The sequence below is a fragment of the Callospermophilus lateralis genome, chromosome 8, assembly GCF_048772815.1.
Source record: "Callospermophilus lateralis isolate mCalLat2 chromosome 8, mCalLat2.hap1, whole genome shotgun sequence".
Lineage (NCBI taxonomy): Eukaryota > Metazoa > Chordata > Mammalia > Rodentia > Sciuridae > Callospermophilus > Callospermophilus lateralis.
This window is the reverse complement of record NC_135312.1, coordinates 26,237,299-26,260,856: the sequence shown is the minus strand read 5'-3', so window position 1 is coordinate 26,260,856 and position 23,558 is coordinate 26,237,299. Positions and strand designations below refer to the sequence as shown.

Genomic DNA, 23,558 nt, shown 5'->3' with positions numbered 1-23,558 from the left:
TTGACAAAATTATGCTATGTATACATATGAATATACAACAGCAAATTTTACCTTTATGCATATCTAAAAAAATAGAATGTTTAAATTGTGTCCCAATTATATTGCAAAAGTTCTGTAAATTAATTTATATAAATACTTTTGAAATAGAACTAGTGAATCAATAGTATGAATATAACTATAATTATTGTGTCCTGAATATTTTCACATTGTGTCAATTATTGCATGCTACTAACAATTATTTCTCACATTTTTGGTATGTTTTCTGGAGGTTAATAAAAATTCAGAAAAATATTCAGAACAACCATACCTTTATTAAATATTTAAAATAAACAGTATGCTCTTTTTCCTTGCAGAGATATTTACAAGTACCTTTCTAAACATCTTGTCTCTTCTTATTATTTCCTAGGGTGAAAAGAATTTTTATGTTGTCTCAAAATTTCGATTACTAAGATAAAATTCAATCATTTGGGTCCTCCTTATAAAACACTAAAAACAATAGTTACTGAGCTTGATTTATAACAATCAAATAAACTGTTAGTTTAATAACAAGTTTTTAAAGTTTTATTGTTGATTAACAAGAGATTTTTGTTGCTGTTGAATGTTTGTGTGTGTGTGTGTGTATGTGTGTGTATGTATGTATGTGTGTGTGTGTGTTTACACTGAGCATCCAATTAGAGAATTTTATTTATATACTGATTTTTATGAAGCAATTTAAGTTTGATGTGCAAAGTATAGAAGAATTTCAGTTATGTGACCGGATACCAGAAACTACTAGAAATGGTCTTTTTCCACAGTTTAGGCATAGAAATTATAGGTTGAAATACAACATTTAACAATTTTTCATTAATTCATTTGTATTCCCCCAATTGTCTAAATTACCTTTCTTCTAATGGAACAATATGGGGTATGTGTGAGAAGGATAAGAGAGTAGGAAATGACAAAAGGGCTAAGAGGGACAAAAGCAGTAGTTTTCTTTAACCAAGGATGTTTCTTTCCTAAGTTGAGTCAATGATGGGATAATCAAAGTATAGGGATAATAGCTGAAAAGTAATTAAGAGATTCAAATAAATGACACATAACTAAATCTCCACAACTTTTTCTTATTTTGAAATCCAAGATATATTTCAGTGTCAACTTGGAAGATGATAAATATTGCATAATAAAATGCCATTTTTCCAAAAAATAGTAGTGCATGAGACTTATTTCCAACATAAAAACATAACAATAGTAATATGCTCTACAGCCTTTCTTATATAAATAAACACTTGTTTTGTTGATATCTTACAAAGTTTAGCTACTGTAATTTCACAGATATGGAAGCAGATATTTTAATTTGAAGTCTCTCAACTTGAAAAGTTTTAAATAGAGAAATTTACCCTCCCCTAATGAAATAACTGAGTAGACAACAATCTAATATAGATATACAGAGCTTCATAAATATTTACTTTTTATTTTAAATTCTATATTCTTGTATATATTTAAAAGATACTTTTTACATTATAAAAAATGTAATTAATTTATGCATTGCTAACCAGTTGGATTTATTGATAACAGAATTCCTTCAATTTTCAAGGATAAAAGTTGTATCGTTAATTATGAAATAATATATAAGCTTGAAATCTATGTAGTAATGATAAAGTGGCCTTAAAAGGAGTTCTTATGTATTCTATATTATTTCAGTAACTGTGGAAGAGTAGAAAATTATTAAGCAGAAAAATATCTGTGGTGAATATCAGTAATAAATATAACTAAAATCAGTTAATAAATAAGCAAGAAACTTGAAAATTAAAAACATAAAAATTGTCATTTCTCTGCTTAGTTAATAAGGCTCTTTCATGCTCTGGGTAATTCAGTTGATTAGAACATTCAGAAGACAAGGACAAAGAGTCATCAGACATCCCAGAGTTTACAAGGGTTAACAAGGTTACAGAATTTAAGATGATAAAATATTAAAATATTTCTCACTATTAAGCTTATTCCCAATTATTGGACTATTAATATAAATCAGACAGGTGCAAATATGCCCTCTTGCATCTCCTTAAGTAAAAGTAGAAACAACCAGCTAATAAATGAAATTTGAAAAATTGTGAAAACAAAATATTAATTATTTAAAGCCAACAAAATTTGTCATAATTAACACCTAAAACATTGTAGTTGAAATTTTTCAGTCTCTTCTTCATTGCGAAGTTCCTCTGTAAAAATAAAGTTTCACTGGCACAAAAATGCATATATTTAATTAACTCTTGAGGAGAGCAGGCAGGAGGAAGGGGTTGGATAAAATAAATAAATTAATTAAAATAAATTTTGGATAAATAAATTAAATGTTAATTTCCTCCAAACTTATTAATATATGATTTAAATAAAACAAAACTTCTCACTGTAAAGAGTATCAATTGATAACTTTTAGGAATTATGTAAAATTGTACAATAACTGTAAGAGAATACAATTATTGTTCTGCAGATCTATCAACCCCCCTTTCTTCAGTCAATCACTTATTTGGATTTTATTACTACAATTTTGCCTCTTCTGAGGAAATACTTGTATGTAGTCTTCTTCAGTTGACTTCTTTTGTTTGCCATAATATTGTTGAGATACACCAATGTTTTTGCTGTATTGGTAGCTCATTGTTGCATGTTGTTGATAAGCCTTCTATAATTTGCATGTAGCAAAATTTGTTCATCAATTCATTAATTGAATTGTTTAACTGTTCTCATTTTTCTGAGAATGTTGAGCTGTACAATTAATAAATATTTATCTTGAAAAGTCTCTTGCCAAACTGTATTCAAATGGTTTGAAAATTTGCATTCAAAAAGGAAATACATGGGAGTACTAAGTTCTACATGTCTTCACTAGTATGTTATATTGTCATTTCAGTTATTTTCTCCTCCTTTTCTTTCTCCTCTCCTTCCTTCACCATTTTTCCTCTTCATTTTAATCTTTCCAATACTTCACATACAGGTATATTCTTATAATTAATAAGTTCCACTTTTCTTAATGACTATCTGTTAATATGCTTATTTGACATCCTTACATATTCTTTTAAAAAGTATCTGCTCAAATTTTATCTACTGTTAATTGGATGATTTGGTTTTATATTACTAAGTAATAACAGTTTATTCCATAAGTTGAGTACAAAATTTCTTTTATATATACCTAAGTAATATTTTCCCTTACTTTGTACATTGCCTTTTCATGTTCTTAGTTTGATTTTTCAAAAATTTGGTTGTCATTTTGATATCTTCAATTTCATCACATTTTCTCTTCTGGTTTAGAAAATTTGTATCTTTTTTTTTTTTAAATGGCTAACCTATTGTCATAGGGTTTTGTTTTTGCATTTTCTGACAAAGTTTTTTTTTTATAAATTAAATTTGGTTTTAAATGACACAGATAAACATAGAAATTAGATATTAATGGGGGAAACAGCAACATTTTGATGACTGTGCATATTGTATAATGTTTAAATTAGGTTAAAATATCTATCTTAAACATTTATCACTTATTTATGGTGAAAACCTTCAAAATACTTTTTTTTTTCCTAGCTTTTTGAAATGCTCAACATATTATTGTTATCTATAGTCACCCTACAGTACACACCAGGACTTCTTGATTCTATGTCACTTTAATTTAGTTCCCCCTGATCCACATTTTCCAACCCCTCCCTCCTGCCTGCTCTCCTCAAACTCTGGTAACCACCAGTTTACTCTTAATTTCTAATGATTTTTGGTCTTCAATTATACATATTAATGAAATCATGCAGCACTTTACTCCTAGAAATTTTGCAGATTTGAGTTTGTGATGTATGTCAAATGATCTCTGACAGGTATGGTACAATCTAGGGCTCATTAAATTACTTAGGTACTATTTTTAAAATTGAATTTTTAAGATGAATGCAGCATTGTTATTATACTTTTCTATTCCTCTCTGTCTAATCTTATGCCAATGTTACAATTTGATTATTAATATTTTGGGGGGATCCTCCATATGGTTTTCCATATTGGAGGCAACATTTTATATTCCTACCCACAAAGGACAAGGATTGTGATTTCTCAGTGTTCTTAGCTGCACTTACCATCTTTTGACTTTTTTATATTGGTCATCTTAACAGGTATGTGGTTAAAAATCTCATTTAACTTTGATTTTAATTTCCCTAATGATTGGTGATGCTGGGCATCTTTTCATATACCTATTCCTCTTTTATGTTCTCCTAATTCCGTGGAGAAATATGTATTTATGTAACAGTCCATTTTAATCAGTTTAATTTTTGTAACTGAATTAAGAGTTCTTTATATATTTTGAATATTATCCCCTTTTCAAGGGTTTGCAGCTATTTTTCCCCATTGAAGAGGTTCCTTTGTTGTGCAGATATTTTTTAAGTTTATGTTCTACTCATCTACTTCTGAGCTTTTGATATCTTATAGAAGAAATCATAACCAAGACCAGACTCATAAAGAATTTACCCTATGTTTTCTTAGAGTTTTCTAATTTTTACACTTTGGCTCAAATCTTTAGTCAATTTTAAGTTGATTTTTGTGTATATTATAAAATACAGGTCCTATGTGATTATTTTTGCATGTTAATACACAGTTTAGCCAACACTACTTACTGAAAAAAAAAAATCTATTCTTTCCCCATTGTGTGTCCTGGGCAAGATTGTTGAAGATCAGCCATGGTGATACCTCCAGCTTCTTTCAACTTTTTTGAGTACTGTTTTTGTTATATGGGGTCTTTTCTAATTTCAATTGAAATTTAAAAACTTTTTTCTATCATCTATGTGAAAAAATACTATTAGCATTTTGACAGGATTGCATTGAATCTTTTTTTTTTGGTACTGATTCTTGAACTACTCAGGGGCACTCGTCCACTGAGCCACTTCCCCAGCCCTATTTTGTACTTTATTTAGAAGCAGGGTCTCACTGAGTTGTTTAGCACCTCACTTTTGCTGAGGCTGGCTTTGAACTTGCGATTCTCCTGTCTCAGCCTCCCCAGATGCCTGGATTATAGGTGTGCGCCATCATGCCCTGCTTGCTTTGAATCTTTATGCTGCTTTTGGATATTTTAACAATGCCCACTTTGCCAGTTTATAAACATGGAATATCTTTACAAATATTTATGTCTCCTTCAATTTTTCCCACAGTATTTTCTAGGCTTCAGTGCACAGATCTTTCAACTTCTTGGTCAACTATATCCCCAAGTATTTTATTCTCTTTATATATTTTGAATATTATCCCCTTTTCAGTAATAGTAACGCAGTTATATGAACGGGACGTTAGCTCCTTTTCAAATTTTTTATTGCTGGTGTATAGAATGAAAACTGGTTTTTTTTGTTTGTTTGTTTGTTGGTTGGTTGGTTTTGTAGACTGAAATTTTAGTGAATTTATTTAAATGTTTTTGCAGTTAGTGGAGTGTTCAGTACTGTCTAAGTATAAGATTATGTCATCGAAAAACAGAGACACTTTAACTTCTTTCTTTCTGATGTGGCTGAATTTTATTACTTTTTCTTCCATACTTGCTCCATACAGGCCTGCAAGATTCAAATTTGAATAGAAGTGACAAAATGCACATCTTACCTTATTCCTGAACATAAGAAATGTTCCCCTTTAGTGAAGATTTCTGTATCCTGCATATCAGTGACATAGATCTGTAGTTTCTTTTTTTTTTGTAGTATCTTATATATCTCTGGTATGAAGGTAGTACTAACCTTATGAAATAAATTTGGAAGTATTCTGTTTTCTAAAAACATTTGGAAGAATTTATAGAAAATATTAATTATATTAACTTTATATAGGATGTCCTGATATGCTCCAAACTGTATTTTTAGATACTTCAAAAAGGGAAGAATTCATAAATTTTGAGGGGGTTCTGACCCTACTCTTTAAAATGCACATGTTTTAAAATTATTGTGAGATTCATATGGCTTAAAAAGAATTTATTTAACTTAAAGAAATAATAGTAAAATAAACATATCTGTGTTGAAAAATGCTGGTTTGCTTATTCCTTTAGTCTCTGTGACCCTCGTTTATCATGTGTGCCTTCCTCCTCTCAAAGGATACAAGTAGGATGATTATATTAATTTTTTCCCTTTCAGCTTTTTCAGTGTCACTACCTATAACCATGGCTAGCTTATAAAAAGTGTTAATTATTACTCATTTAAAAAAAAAAAAAATATATATATATATATATATATATATATATATATATATATATACACACATACATCCACACAATGACTTTCTTTTTAATTCAAAATACATTTGTGTTTAAATGATACAGAAAAATATAAAAACTGTGCATATGCATGGGATGTCTTGTCATATTTCAATACATGTATACACTTACATTCAGAGATTTATTCAGAATAATGAACATAGCCATAGTTGAATTATTTTCAGTATTTATTTTCTTCAATTATATATGTGTGCATTTCATATACATAAACATTTTAAACTGCTTCCTCTATTTCCTAAAAAAGGTTGCTATCACACTTTAGGGTATGTGACTATCTCCAAAGTAGTTGTTATATTATTAGATTCATTGTTTTCAATTCTACTAGGTGTTGAGGAGTGTGGATTTTATTTATAGTTATTCTACATTCTATGCAACTTCGGTTTTTTTGAAATTATAATAGTTACCTATATAGCATGAGTAAATGGCATCTCATTGGTCTCCTTGAGAATTCAGTTTGCATTTTTGGTTATTCTTTAAATACATTTTCGTATATTAATGTGCCATTTGTTTTTTTCTTTTCAGTAAAACACCACATTAATTGTTTTGCTCTACATTAATTATATTTCTCATTATATATTCTATTTTTTAAAAGGGGTTTTAAATTTATTTTATATACTAACTCTTTCAAATTTAAGTGTAAATCCTTCACTCTTTTTTCATTATGTTTTTAATTTTGATTAACAGAAAACTAATTTTAATGTGAATGAATCAATTATTTCTATTGTCATTTGCATTTTGTGTCTTATTGATGAACTTCTTTCTTCACAACCACAAAGACCTATACTGCCTTCTAAGTAATTTATAGATTTGAGTTTTTTACTTAAAATCTTTTAACCATCTGGAATTGATTATTTGAGCACAGGATGATTTAGTAATTAAATTTCATTTTCCATATGTAAATCATTTATTTCAGAATTATTTATTAAATATTTAATCCTTTTTTTAGAGAGAGAGAGATAGAGAGAATTTTTTAATATTTATTTTTTAGTTTTCGGTGGGCACAACATCTTTATTTTATTTGTATGTGGTGCTAAGGATCCAACCCAGCGCCCGGCACATGCCAGGCGACCGCATTACAGCTTGAGCCACATCCCCAGCCCCAGTATTTAATCCTTTATCACATAATGTGCAAGGGTTTCTTCCACAGTTCATGTTTCCATATGTCACAGAGAATTATTTGGAATATTCATTCTATTTTTTCAATTAATCTTTCTGAGGAAAAGATCATATGATCTTTCCTAATAATACTTTATGATGAGTTTTATTACCTTGAAGAATTATTTATATATCATGTACCTCTGTAGGGGGATTTTAACCTTTCTTGACTTTGCCATTTTGTAAAAAATTAATTTCTAATTACCTGACAGTTTTTCTGAGGGTTTCTTTATAGTTGCAATGACTCTAAAGAATGCTTTCATGTGCTTATTTATTTATTGGAAATATTGTCAAGAGCATGCCCACAAAATTTGGATGTTGGCACAATTTCTTGCTGTAGAACCAAGCCACTCCTAAGTACAGTCTACAGCAGTAGCTACGTATTTCTCAGATCTGACCATCTGTCCATTCAAATCTGTCCCACTTTGTCTCATATAAATGCATTTGGATGCAAATGAAATGACACTCAGAAACTTTCAACAGGAAAATAAGTAAATGATAACACATCATGCTTTAATCTTTGCAATATAGGAAGGTACATGAGGACAAGATTGTAATATAGATTATATGAACCAATCTAGAGTATTCTAAAGTAAAGAATACTAACAAAACTGCAATTTCAATCTAAGACTTTCAATTTAATATTTGTTTTTCTTTGTACTCTAGAAATTCAGTATTACTTAAAGATCATTCTTCCTGCTGTTTACAAATATAGCTCTATATACTTCTGCCAATTCTGCCTTGGATAAGTAAGTATTCAACAAATCGCACTGAATATAATAAATTCATAGAAAAACACAAAATAGGTAATAACTTATTTTTTCAAAAAATAAGAGTGCATTAAAGTGTAAATTTCAAATAAAATTGCAATTATTCAAATTAACACCATTGAAGAAATGAGGGCATGCAGAAGAAAAGATATAACCCAAAGAAGAAGAGCTATTCTGCTGGGATAGGTAAAGAGAATATATGAATCTTTCATAATATTGGTGCACTTATTTCTTTAGTAGAAGCTAACGTTAGATGTCAATATATACAAGAAGTCACCATGACATCTATTCACAATTTCAATAAAATACTTTTGGGAATATGGAAAAAAAAATCTCATTGCAAGAAATCTAAAATCTCCTAAGATTTTACTCCTACAAAGTAACTTTTATAGGTCTGGAAAGCTTAAAATTTTGAAAGCAGCATTGGAACCAAAGGAAAATGAAATGATCTATTAGTATTTTATCTGATGTGTATTTTAAACTAGTCTAGTTTAAATTTTGACCTGGACACCACAGGTTCTATAATAATTTTTGCTATCTCTTATAACTATAATTTATACAGTTATAACTAACATGCCATTTTGTCTACAAGCAATCAATACAAATTATTTTATTGAATTGATCACTTTTCAAGATTTTATTTGGGGTTGATTTGCTCACATATTATATTATGCTGCTTTCCGGAGAAGTAATGACCAGCCCTATCTGAAATGGATGCAAAATCATCCCAAAGTATATTATATTTGCTAAATACCACTAATTTGGATTTCTCATTATTCATTGGAATATAAGTGACTTTAGAAACTAAGTAACAAAGGTGTTGTGAGAATTATTTAAAATAAAGTGAAAAAAGGGATATTCTACATGACTTATAGAGTTATCTTTAAAGAACATTTGAGTCTTATTACTCATCCCAAGGACATCTTATATCCAGAACTTTATTGATCTTACTTATCAGATTATCAAAAATTTTATAATACTAATTTCCTCAGTTTTGTGTTCAGATAACCAATGCAGCAGTTTTTAAAATCAATTAATGTTTCAAGTATCAATTTTGTGTACTTTTAAAAACATTGTATAAAGGTAGAGAACATATTGAGTGGAAAATTAAATTCAAGGTGTGGAAATAAAGTAACGTAATTCAGATGCGGAATCATGAAAGAAAAAAAAACTAAATTAGAAGACAGAACACAAGAAAAAACAAGCAAGGAAACTCACTGCACTCAAGTGAGGGGGCCTCCATTGTGCTGGTCCATCCTATGCTATTTTGTTATAGCTTCCTCTTTATTGAGGTGACTTCTATGGATTGGGTCCTTTTTGAGCCTTGGTCTTTATTCCTTAGATTAAGCAAAAGGGAGGTACAAGGTAGAGATGGCAAAGTGGCAGGTCTACTCTTTGACCCTATTCTACCACATCCCATGCTCCATCACCTGCCCTTGTCTCCTTTCAGGGTTTTATTTTTGGGTAAAGTTTCTTTGCCCTTGGCCAAATTTACTGTATCACAAACTATTCTTCCCCTGCTACAATGTTTGAGAGATTTTTAAAACATCACTTCTTTTGCTTGTCCTACAGACCTTGAGGAGCTAATAACTTCCTGCTGTTGGTGACTCTATCCCTTTGGTTCTCTGTACCCTGCCTACCACTCTGTAAACAAAAAACATATGAAAAAATACTTCAAACAAAAAGTCCTTTTAATGTGCTATCTATTCTCACTGATATCTTCACTGATACCATCATATTTGATAGGTGATTCCTAAACATGAATACTATTTGAAACATTTGGGGAACTTCAAAATAATATAGACTTTAAAATCTATATCAAGACAGTCTGAGCCATACTCCCAGACCAATTAAATTAGACCCTTTATAATTAGTACATGAGCATTGATATATTTATAAAAGTTTTTCAGGATACTGCTATACAATTAGATTTTGAAAATGTTTCTCTAAAATCTAGATTTTTTTTGCAGACTCAGATCCTATGACTATTCACACTAAAGAGAAATCTGAAATTCAAACCCCTCCCCTCCTTTTCCTGCCACTCATTGATCAATTAAATGGGACTTCTTTATTGTAGATTTCAGTGAATGCAACTATAAATTGATTAGCAATGGACATGCAGGGGAACTATTAGAGAAGATTTGGCTTTTTTTTACCAAAGAGTATTGTAAAGAATGGGAATGGTGAAAATTTAGCAGAGTGTGATGAACAAAGTAAGATCAATAATATACTCTAGAAAAAAAGTGTCTGAGTAAAATAAAACTTAAATCATCATTTTAATTGCACTATTCGAAACATTTTCTCAAAGAATATAACACATTACCACAGAAGTACCCTTCAGAATCTATATTCTATAATGCTCTAAGTTTCTGATTATAGTCAATATAATATCAAAAAGAATTCTCCCTTCAGAAATATTACAAAAAAAAGAGGTACCAGGAACCATGTCTGGATTGTTCAAAGCTAAATTCTGTTGCTATGGTTTAGACATGAGATGTCCCCCAAAAGTTCTTTTTGAGACAATACAAGAACAGTGAATATTTGAGTTATAAAAGCCTTAACCTAATCATTGTGTGGATCCGCTGATGGGAATTAACTGGGTGGTAACTGTAGGCAGGTGGGGTGTGTTGGAGGAAGTGGATCACTGGGGGTGTGCCTTTCAGGTACCTACTCTCTCCCTAGTGAGCCAAGATCTCTCTTTCTGCTTCCAGGTAACAAGTCCTGAGCTGCTTTCTTCCTCCATAGTCTTCTGCCATAATATTGTACTTCACCTGGGTCTACAGCGGTGGAGTTGGCCCTCTAGGGACTGAGAAACTCATTGTGCTGGTATATCCTATGCCAGTGCCAAATAAACTATTCATTGTCTAAAATAGTTCTAATCAGGTCTCTTGGTTACTGCAGTGAAATGGCTAATGAAAACATTGGTGCATCAGCAGAAGCATTTTAATTGTAAAGAACTCTATATTTGATTAAAGAATGAATCAGTCAGTAAATCATGACAATGTGGATACGAGAGTCTGGAATTTAGGATGGAATTCAGAACTGGGGACAAATATGGGAGACATGAGAACATAGGTCTATACATATTGGCATTCAGGGCATATTACTATGGGATAGAGTATATAAATGACAAAATTACAAAAATGGAGCTGAGGAAGAGTTCATCCCTGAAGCAGACTATAATCACAATATGAGAAAAGGGATAAGAGCCCAAAAATTGAACCCAGAAAGACACATCAGAAAAGCAGGAGGAAAATCAGGAGTCGGTATAATCACAAAAGTCAAGGGCATTGAGTGTTTTAGGAAGGAGGAACTGTTCTTTTTTTTTTTTTTTTTTTGAGTGCTTCTGAGAGAACTTGTGAGAAGAGGAGAGACAAAGAAGTATTGTTCATCATAATAGGAGGTCACCAGTGACATGTACATGAACAGCTTCAGCGGAGAGCTGAGGGCACAAGTGCAACCAAGAAAAGAAATTCAGAAAGTTGAAATGGATTATAGTCAACTATTTGAGATTTTTTGTGAAAAGTAACCAAAAAATAGGGCAGTATCTGAAGGCAGATATGGGGTCAAGAAAGCTTTTTAGAAATATAGACTGGAGATAAAGAACATGTTGTAGTTAGTAAATGTCTTGATTTCACAACAATTACTCTTTTTAAGACAAAAAATGTTGGAAGACATAATTTTATTCAATAAATATTAACTAAAAATGACAGGTGATTCTTCTATTTTTTATAAAGAGGAGACTATGAAATGAATGGGTAGTGGGACATGCCAGTCATGAGTGTAAATGGACAAGACAAAAGAAAATGCTGCAGATTTAGAAAGTTAGTGAACAAAGTGAACACTTTTCATTTATTATCTTGCTTAACAGCTTATGTAAAGGCACTGGAAATAACATGGTAATAAATCAGCGTTGCCAATCCAAAAATATTTTTCCTCTTCTTGTGTTATCACTCCACTTATATCTTACTTAGCAAAACTCCACTTGCATTGTGTTATGTTAGTCTAATTTTAATACATTTATCTAATTATTGAATTCTTCTATTTTTATGAGAATTCTTACACCATAAATTTTACCTTTAGGTTTATCTTTATTTTACTTTTTAGGATAATTAGTATAGTCTCTGGAATTCTATCACTTGGATTCCACTTCTCTGCCTAATTAGCTGTTTAACCATGGCTAAGATTTTTAACGTCATTAAGCTTCAATCAGATTTTCTCTAATGAAGGCATAATATTAACATAGAAGCTACCTTATGTCAGATAAGCATCAAGCTTTTACCTCGCTGAATATAACACACATTCAATAAATGTTGCATTTGTTATTATATTCCAAGACCCACGACTGTGTTTGAAATATAGAGAACAATAAAAATGTTATCTTAAGTGAATAAATGATTAGAACTAAAATGTATTATTCTTTTGCTATAATGAAATTCCTTAGGCTAGGTACTTTATAAATAAAAGTGATTTGTGTAACTTAATTTGAGAGGCTGAATGTCCAAGATTAGATGGCCCAATATTTTTGGCCTTTGGTGAGATCTTTGTTGGTTGTGCCATAACTTAGCAAATGACATTATGACAGTAGCACAACAATCGGGAGAGAGCAGTAGTATAGTTAGCCAAAAAGTCAGATATCTTCATAGGTCAGGCTCTTTCTTTTAGAACCCACTCTCACAGGAATTAACTGGGATCCCACAGGGGCTGTATTAATTCTTCTACACAATGGCATTTCCACTGAGCCAACAGTGTTTCCCCAGGCCCCAGACCCTAAAGGTTTTACCACCTCAACATGAGCGCAATGATGACCACTCTAGCACACAAACCATTCAGAGACAAACAGAGGCAAACCCTAGCAAAAGAAATGTATGAATGAGATCTGACTTAATGTCCCAACAAGGAATCACCAAAGGATCAGACACCAAAGGCAAAGATGGCATTTCCTAAAATCTGTGTCATTCAATCTGTGATCCTGGGAACAGAATGGAAGACTTTTATTTGTTAACCAGAATGGCCCTTCTGAACTAATATCAGCAAAAGAATATCACAGTAAAAGAATATCTGCTTTGCAAAAAAAAGTGGGAAAGAGCTAAGCCTGAGGACTTGGTAATGAGAAGGTGGTTTGTGTAGGTGGTTTTGGTGCTTGGTATAGAGTACAGCTGGGCTCCTGAGATGGAAAAACATGGATGCCCTTCATAGAGATTGCATAAAATTCAGCCACCAACAAAATGGAATGTTACTTATCATTTTGACAGAATGTGATCATTTAAAAAAGAAATTATGCATTGCCATTTAATATCCATAATCTTAAAAAGAAAATATACATTGTTATGTAGTATTCATAATTTAAATATGACTTAATCAGAAATACAAAAACAGAATAGCTGGCTAATATTTCAAGTTCTGGAAAATTATAGATTCCTTTTATCATCTTCCTGTTTTCTTTGTAATGATGCATATTGTCCGGAGCTGCCCCTTAGGAGTGAGCATTGGCCCTTAACCTTGAGCAACAGAGGTGTGAGACTGGTTTCCACTGCGTGCAGAAACAGGTGGATCTCGCCTCCAGTCAGCTAGGGAATGAAGCTCTAGAAGTTGGTGTCAGCCAATGAGACTGTAACACCCCGTGAAACCCAATCCCTTGCCTCATTTAGGTAGAACTTTCTTGAGTGTCTTCCCCTCAATAAATAGGGCTTCAAGCATTCTCTCTCTCTCTCTCTCTCTCTCTCTCTCTCTCTCTCTCTCTCTCTCACTTTGTCTGCTTCTCTTGCTTCCTTTGTGGGAGCTGGGGCTGAGGAGCCATTGCTGAACCCCAAGAAAAAGGTACTTTCTCTGTCTCTGTGATTATTTCCTGCCAGTCCAATTCACCTGGAGTGACCCTGACTGATTTAGTGGCATGTGTGGCAGCATATGAGTTTACTGATTCACAATAAAATTGCCTATATTCCATTTTAAGAAGTTAACTTCCTAATCTCTGGGGAGTTCTCAGTCACAGTAGCATTTTCCAGGAACATCACAATTCTTCAGTGGCTGTTAACTGTTGTGGAATGCCAGTGTTGTCCTAGGATTTGATGCTCTGACAAGCAATTAGAATTAGAGTTTTTCAAATAGACTGTCTCAAAAAACTGAGAGTAGAAGAAAAGGTCCTGACTGAAATGAAAGGATGAAGCATGGTCAGGCCGGGGCGGGACTGCATTAAATAACAAATACAAATGGTAACTAAGAAACTTTAAAAACAAGCTTACTTTCAATATTTGATAGATTGACCAAAAGATCCAAAACTAGTGAATTTCTGGATGTATCAATGAGCAACAAAAACAGAAGTGAATTTCCATTTCCACAAGAGACATTATATTATCTTCTTGTTATTTCCCCACTTTTGTTTTTCATATCGCAGTCTTTGATCTTACTTGCATAATATCCTGGTGATTGTCATTATTTCCTTTTTAAAGTGCCTTTCCACACATGGGAAGTTGAGACTAAATATTTGGAGCCAGTTTGCACACTTACACTATTCATCTATGTGACTCTGAAGACTAGATCATTTAACTGCTATCATGAAGAAGCTTAAGAGAATATGGGTGCATATTCCCAGTGACTAGGAAACCTGAGACAGAAGCATCACAAGTTCAAGACTAGCCCCCACAACTTAGTGAGCTTCTGTCTCAAAATAATATTAAACAAACAATACAAGAAAAAGAAAAAGAAACAAAAAGGTTTGATGACTGAGCTTAGATGTAAAATGTTCCTGGGTTCAATCCCCAGTACTGCCAAGAATATGGGCACAGATAATATGTAAGTTAATTTCTTGTTGCTGTTGTTGTTATCATTTTACTTGTTTGTTTTGCTCAAGAGCTCTGACATTTAGTAGGATTTTGTAAATGATGTTTGTTTCACACTAAAACAAAACAAAAAAATACATTCTCTCAGATTGCTGTTCTTCCTGTAATGCTTTGTGCTTACGTGAAAATTGTTATTAGAAAATATTCTACATTACCTAACATACTTAACCTTCTTTGTATAATAGTAGCTGTTGCTTTTTGCTTTTATTTTTACTCTTTTTTTTTTTTTTTTTTTGGAGGATGGGTTGTTGAGAGCCACAGCCGAAGGGGCTCCAGCAAACTTTCAGACTGCCAGCTGATGATTGGCTCACAGTGGCCCCAGCAACACCTAGTTGATTGGCTCCTCTGTGGAGATGCTCATTGAGCTGTTTCCCTGCCCTTTCAGACCACGGAGCTGCTCATTGGGGGACTTTTTTGGCTCCGCCCATACGACCCAGCCAATGGGCCTCAAGAGCAGGAGGATTGTGGGAGGAAGAGGTTGTTGGGGTGTGTGGCTTGTGGGAAGCCAGTGGTGGCAGTTGGGCTCTGAGGGTTTTTTCCTGAGGAGCTGTTAGCTGGCTTGGTGTATCTTCCTCCCTTCTGTTTGTCATGATCGTTCAGCTAAAATTTGGGGGCCAACAGAGGTGTTAGAGTTAGCTAATGAGTTAAATACTTGGGCAATAATCATGTACAAATCTAATGTTTCATTTGATAACCACTTACCATCTAATCCTTTATTGTCTTTTTGGTCATCGCATCCTGTAATTTTTCCAAAAATGACAAGAAAAACACCTATCGGGAATGCTCCAAATATATTCACTGATGAATCAAATAATGGTACAGCAGCAATAGTTACACCTGATCAAACTTTTACATTTTTAGTACCCAAACAATCAGCTCAAAAGGTAGAGCTTGGTGCTGATAACGCCAAGGTCGCGGGTTCGTTCCCCATACGGGCCACCAAATGCCGCAGTCTGGCTGGGCACAATTCAGGAGCCACTTGTCAAAAGAAACTAACTTTATTTTTAGAACCACACACGATAAACAAAACAGCTCCTCAGGAAAAAACCCTCAGAGCCCAACTGCCACCACCGGCTTCCCACAAGCCACACACCCCAACAACCTCTTCCTCCCACAATCCTCCTGCTCTTGAGGTCCATTGGCTGGGTCGTATGGGCAGAGCCAAAAAAGTCCCCCAATGAGCAGCTCCGTGGTCTGAAAGGGCAGGGAAACAGCCCAATGAGCATCACCGCAGAGGAGCCAATCAGCTAGGTGTTGCTGGGGCCGCTGTGAGCCAATCATCAGCTGGCAGTCTGAAAGTTTGCTGGAGCCCCTTCGGCTGTGGCTCTCAACAATGGGTGATTGTTATTTGCTTCTTAGTTTGATTTTATCAATACATTTTAAAAAGTGAGCTTCAGGAAAATTTGTTAAGAGTAAAGTAGGAATAATTGAAATATTTATTTTAGGCCTTAAATTTAACATATATATATATATATATATATATGTGTGTGTGTGTGTGTGTGTGTGTGTGTGTGTGTGTGTGTTTGTATAAAACTTGTACAATTATATTGCAAACTCTTATATATTTAATTATGTGGCAGTATATTGATATATTATTTAGGATTTTTAGTAATCAGTCATGTATGACAATTTGTGTACTTCTTGAATATAGAATGAGAGTTATTTCAAGTATGGTATTTAAAATATAAAATATAGTGTATAAATATATTAGGATTTTTAAAAAATTCTATTAAAATTTTATAAGATAAATTAATACTTTAGACACATGTTGAAGAAGAGCATGCCTAAAGATAAATCATGTCTTTTCTCTTTGAAACAGGTAAGATCTTTCATCTTCTGGAAATCTCTTTAATTTCTCATAAACCATCTCAGGTCTTTAACTGTGGCTTTGCCTGTTAGCTTCATGCCTCACCTGTAAGGTCCTGGCACTCCTTTAGAAAGCAGATGTCCACTGGATTTCCCTCCCAACCCAAGTACTCCATCTTGCCCCTGTATAATGCAAAGGCCGGGCTCATTCCTCACCTGTCACTAGGTGATTCCTTGCCCGCTGCTTCTCCCTATCTCTGAATTGCAGTGCCCTAATTGTTTTCTGCCTATCATGCTGCCCTCATTTTTAACAGCTTATTTTACTGTCCTGTTTCTTCGGATCCAAATTCTTTTCCCCTTCATCCATCTTTTCATTTGAAGGTGTAGGTGCATGGACAGATTTATTTTGGGATCAAAAATAGAAAAGAACATAAAATGCTAGCAAGGACACAAGGAAACACAAGATGATGTACCTTCCCTCTGTGCTCTTTTCCACATTTCTCTGATCATATTATTTAAACAAACATGCTAATCTTAAGGCACAAGGTCTTTAGAGATCTTTAGAATATGGAAGCAAACTCTGAAGAACAAAGTGAAAAAAAAAGTGATATGCTTTTTAAACATGTTATAGGCTTAAAAAGTTATAGTATCAAAAATCGATTCACTGTATTTTCCATTATTTCACTAAGGCTAACACAGATTAACTGATTTAAATATTATAAAGATGACTTTTCTTAAAGTTCAAGATCAGATGTTTTAAAAATACTTATATAGTCATCAACAGTTCTTTTAAAAATTGCCATTGAATAAAATGACAAATTTGAATGGTAAGGACACTTTCAGTAGAAAGAACTATAAATCTACTAAATTTAAGTTCTAAAATTTTGGATCTAGAATTTAGATTTAATAAGAATATTAAATATTCATATTTATTATCATATTCAGGAAAATTATGTTTCTAGGTAGAAGGAGGTTTGTTCAAGTTACATAAGAAATGTAGTACAAGGAAAAGAGCTTTAGAGCATCCTAATTCCAGAATGTGTACTTTGGAATAAAGTTCTTGGTTGGACTTTGTTCTCCATCTGTGATTGACATCCAAGAACACAAACAAAAATAAACATCAATATCACAGTCAATATGAATGTTTTGCTTATTTCCTATTATATCTTAATATCTGACTGATATTTTTTGAACTGTGAGATCATTCTTAATACACTGACATAATCTTACCCACTATTCCACACTCTGGTTCTGTAAACCTCTTCTGTGAAGGGCCGGTTGTGCATATCTTAGGCTGTGCCTTCTCTATGTCTCTGCTGTGTCTACTCAACTGAGCCACCATAGCTCTGAAGAGGCCACGGAAAACACCAGAACAAGTGTGTATGTCTATGTTCCAAATGGACTATAGAGACTGAAATTTTCAATTTCATGTCATTTCCATTTGTTGCAAAGTATTATTCTCTTTCTTATTTCATCTAACATTTAAATATGCAAATTCATTCTTAGCTTATGTGCTATATACAAAGGTTGGTCAGGGATCAGATTGATCCATGGCTTTTTTTTTTTTCTACATGCAAAACAATCATATTGGTGAATAGAGGGGTATGGTTAGAAATCTCAGTAGGGTCTTTTATCAAAAATAATATCTTTCTACAAATTTAAGACTCATTTTTTTTTCCCTGGTAAGTAAGTAGACTATGGATGAGGGAGACTCACTCATGCAGCACACAGGATACCCCAGGTATTTTTTTAGATACATTGTAGGCAAACAAGCCTATATAGTTACCATAATCTGTAAGGTAGGAAGGCTAATAAAAAGGGGCTAACTAATGCTATGGTTTAAGTGTCCTTATTGCGGGAGAAAACTAGCTCTGGAAGGGCAGGGTGACTTTGCTACATAAATGAGCTCTTCTGCATAGCATAGCTTGTTTCTCCTCCTCACTTGTTCTCTTTCTGTCTCCCTCCTCTCCATGTGATACCCTCATCAGGCTAAGAACAGGAATAAGTCCTTCACCAATCCTTTCCTCTCTGATCTTGGACTTTCCAGCCTCCAGAACTATGAGAAATACAATTTCCATTCTTTATAAAGTCCCTAGTATTCTGTTATAGCAGCACAAAATGAATTAAAGACAATTCACTCATCCCAAAACACACAAATATTAGTTGGTTGACCCTAGAGTTCTAGTGTATTCTGAAGCCCAGTTTCTTTCCACTTAACCACATTACAACAAAGTTCATGTTAAATAAATAAAATGTATGCAATTTGATTTCCCAGTAATGTATGATAGTCCTTCAAACAAGCTGAGATCGATTAGTGGTGACAGCATTTCAGATACCATTATGCAGAAGGGTTGCTGAGAAATTCCCCTGGAAAGAATATAAAAGCTCAGGGAAAAGGATGAAAGTACGCACTTAGCCAAATCACCTCCATAAAGCTTGACTTGTCCTTTTATGTTCAAGTAGCTGAGGACTGCAGGGTGGTCTGAGTGCAAAACTGCTGCTGACCCCAGTTGAAAAGCTCTGTTTAGAATGAAGGAATCCTCTGCACTTCTGCAGGGCCCTGTTTATGAAAGCAGAGATGCTGGTTTAGGAAACGGCAAAAACTTGCATTTCCTTAGATTTGCTGGCTCTGCAAAACATTGTGCACAGCTGTACTCAAATCCATTAGCTCAACCTTTCAGAAATTCTCTCACAGAAATTGCTTAGAGGTACATGGGCTGACAGTTGCAATGTGTTTTGAGAGCTTTACCTGCCGGAAGCCGGCTCAGCAATCCTTTGCTTAATTGGTCTGTAGAGACTGGTCATTTTAGAGAGAGAAGTTCCACACCTCAGAGAGAATGACATCTACCTTAGCTCATAATCAACTAATTTAGAGAATGGGAATAGGGCTAGCTCTGGGGTTCACTTACCCTCCGCCCTCTGTTGAGAAGGGTGTGAGGGCTGCACAAAGAACATCATGCGATGTAAAATTAGGCAGACATTGGAAACAGAGTAAAACAGTTTTCAAAGTACATAAAAGCCATCACCTTAAATCTAGGCAGTCACCTCTGATCACATCCAAATTTTAAAATTCAAAACTGAATATCTGATTTGGATTGCAAGTTACTGAATTGTGGTATTCAACTCTCAGTCATAGTGTTGTTTATCACACAGGGTGATTTTTCTAAAATCAATGAATTCTAGTGGTAGAAAATGATCAAATGGACAGAGCAGCTGGACCTTGGATGATAAGGGTGTGCCAAACAGTGCTTAGGGAACAGAAAAGAAAAAGACACTCTTACTCTCTCATCCTGTACTAAGAAGGTGTTTAGCCTACTGGTTAAAAGCTTACAGCATGGTATATGAGAGCACTGAGCCAGGTCCTTCTCCTGCCACTTCCTAACAATGTAACTTTGGGCAATTTAAACAATTTGTACTTCTATTTCTTTAGCTTAAGAATCAAATGCAATTGAACTGTCTTTCATCCTTATCCTTAAACCTTTAAAATGTAACATTTAAATCTTACTATTTTGAATTAAAACTAAAAGATTACTTCAAAGCACCCTGGTAGCAAATCGTTAAGATATGCCAAGATGATTGATACAATTATAATTTCTCTTGAAAGTTATAAAAAGTTCCTATCCCTCACTAGATTAATGAGTCAAAAATCATTACATTATTCACTCTTATCTTTCAAGTAACACTTTCTTTGAAAAATACAATCGATATAAATGAAAAACTTTCATAAAAATAAATACCAATGAGAACTGTGTAAAATGTGTAACTGATTGTTTACTTCAATTCTCATTTTAGAAAATATTATTAAAGCAAGTTAAAGCCATAAAAAGACACTCAGAGAGCTAAGTCATGGTCTTTATAAATTGAGCTGGAACCATTAAAAATTGATATGGCCAGATATATTAATGAATATATAGCACATAATAGCATAATGATGACCATCATTTCAGATTAATGACATAGCCAAAACTAATGCAATATAATAGAGCAAATACAAAATGGGAAAACTGAGGACATTTACTTTTAAGCTGGACATCTAAGCATTTAAAAGGGAGAACAGGTAGCTTAGAAAAATAGCTGGGATATTGCTTAATGAGCATACAAGCTTCTTTATGTTTAATCATATTTAAAAATAAGAATGATTAAGAGTCATAACATAATATTCTACAGTTTGATTTAAATTCTACAGAATTTTTTTAAAAAATAAATTCTTCGCAAAGTATGTATAAACTTGAATATTTGATATATTGGCCTGAGGTTATCAGATATAAAATCATGTTATTATAAAATAAACAAGCTCAAAACTATATTTTCAAATTAATAATTTAATAAATGGTTCCCATTAGAAATTCTTAAATGAGTGATAGAATGTCTCAATAAACATTATATTTAGATTAAAATATTAACAAACCATTAATCCTTGCAAAGCAAAAATTGTAAAAATGTGACATAGGCAGGGAAGGTTTTACTCAAAGTTATTGCAATGCAGGATGGAATGGGTGGACACAAGCAAGCTATCTGCATTTACTACTTGGCCTTCTCAATAGGAAAAGCAAGCTTCATAACTGCAGGTAGTTTTACAGCTCAGAAGAGGGGACCCACTCATGTCAGGCTCCTCCGCTCCCATAGAGACCAGTCTGTAAGTGTGTCCCTCTCCTTGGTGATTACGGGTCTCTGAGATAAACAATCTTACCTTGTAAAACTGGCAGGAGACTTTTATAAAGACTTACATCTCCAGGGACCAGAGTTAGAATTCACAGCTGTAAGAATTCTAAGGAAAAAAAAAATGTTCCAAGGAAAGGGAGGTGGGATATTGTCAGAAGCTACTCTTAAGTTTGTTCAAACTGAGGAAAACATGAAGCCCTTATTTATAGTTCCCATAGTAAGAAAGTGACAATTTTTTCTTCAGAAATTCCATTTTTGCTCAAGAGATAGGTACACTGTTAGGAAAGAGACTGTAGATTATAAATTGATAGAAACTCTGAACTGCATCAGAGAATGAAAGAAGACCGAAGTGCAGTTTGTAAAGAAGGCTTGTCAGAGACAGGTTCATATGGCCTCTAGAGGTCAGTTCTGAATGCAAAGGCACTAGTAGCTCAGTAAATTAGAGTGATTCATGGCTAAGAAGATGAAAAATATTGGAGGCAGTAGATAAAGCAGAGAGATAGGTAAATGTGAAAGTAGATCTGAAAGTTAAGCATTCTATTATCTGCAAATGATTTTCGTGTTTAAATAATGGTAGTTATTATTAAATTTGTGACTTTTTAGGAAATTCTATGGGTCACACTCATCCATGGAATTGTCCAGACCTTAGTTGATCATTTACTTATTGCGCAGCATTTAATGTTGTAATGACTGAAATGTCACTTTTGTCAGCTTCTCTTTCTGGACCTCCCACTGGCTTCTCACCACCCCAACCCTAGAATTTGTGAGAGCTAGAGTGAAAAAGAAGTTGCCAGGTACCATGTAAGCGCACTTGTCAAATTCTCACAGTGAATCTGCTTCCCAAACTAGCTGCACCTCAGAATGATATTTGGGATTTGCAGTGACCCAGACTTACCTTGAATGTCTGAATTAGGATGTCTTAGTTTAAGGCCAAAGAGTTGCTTATCTTTTTCAAATCTCCCAAAGAAACCAGGCAAGTCACCTTTTCCAATTCAGAATTTGAGAACAACAGCGGTAGCCCATCTAATTCCTCTGAACCAAGGAGAAAAAAGTAACTAAGAACTGGGGACTGGAAGGAAATGTTTCTTGTGCCCAAATCAAATTCCCTTAAGACACTCGAGATTCTAACAGTAAGTGAACTCACTGTTAGGAGCTCAGTAATACTTTCTTCTAACAGAGACACTATGTGAAGGGTCATTAAAAGAACACTGGAAATCCTTTAAAAAGATGTTCAAGGCATTATATAATCTCTGTTCTATCCTTCAACTTAGATGATCCCTGATCTTTGACTGTACTCTGTCAGATCCTTAATCCTTCACAGCCAAAGCCAATTGACCTTCTGATAATGAATTGGACTACAAGTAGTTTAATAAACTGTAATGCTCAGGAAGGTCAATCTGTAGGTTAAGGGAGGAACACCACCACTAAAATGTATGTACTCTATTACTTTGCACAAATAAACTCACATTAAAAAAATTAGAGTGGAAAAAGGTATAAAGTCAGTTATACTAGCAATTATTTTCCTTTTAATATAAAAAATAATGAAGGTGATATGTCCCAAGTGAGAATATTTTCTGAAAAATGTTTAAACTCAATATTTTTTATATTTTATTATTATCAGATATTCCTTTACCAACCCTAAGCAAGCTTTTAGAATTCTGGTAATCTATGTGTTTTTTTACTATGCTAATCAAGCTATGTTTTTTAAAGCAAGTGCAGTGCTATAAAAGAAATTAAATATTTAGAATTGCATGTAAGTGTAAAATAATCATTTTTTCTATTAAAGTTAAGAATAAAAAATAAGTTTGTATGTATATGAATTTCATATTGCTAATAATTTTTTACTGTGCATTACAAAAGTGTTATGGCATGATAGCTTAGAGAAAAAATGGATATTTCAAGATGTTTTGACTGGGGGTATATATCTATGATAGATTGTTAATCTAGCATCTGTGAGGATTTAATCACTTCATTAGGAGGAAAAAAGGTACTTGAAAAAAATATTTCTCTGTGCCCGATGTGGTGGTGCACGCCTGTAATCCCAGCAATTTGGGAGAATAAGTCAGGAGGAGCTCAAGTTCAAAGTCAGCCTCAACAACT

The 23,558-nt window shown here is 33.4% G+C and overlaps 1 long non-coding RNA gene across 1 annotated transcript in view; it reads right to left on the bottom strand.

The window, feature by feature from the left end:
* Positions 1-22,513, bottom strand: part of LOC143406078 (uncharacterized) — an 84,004-nt gene extending 61,491 nt beyond the window's left edge. The window contains exons 1-2 of the long non-coding RNA XR_013092166.2: positions 22,354-22,513; positions 19,209-19,356 (exon numbers count right to left, since the gene is read on the bottom strand). This is a non-coding gene — a long non-coding RNA (uncharacterized LOC143406078). The remainder of the gene's footprint in view (positions 1-19,208; positions 19,357-22,353) is intronic.
* Positions 22,514-23,558: the final 1,045 nt, after the last annotated feature.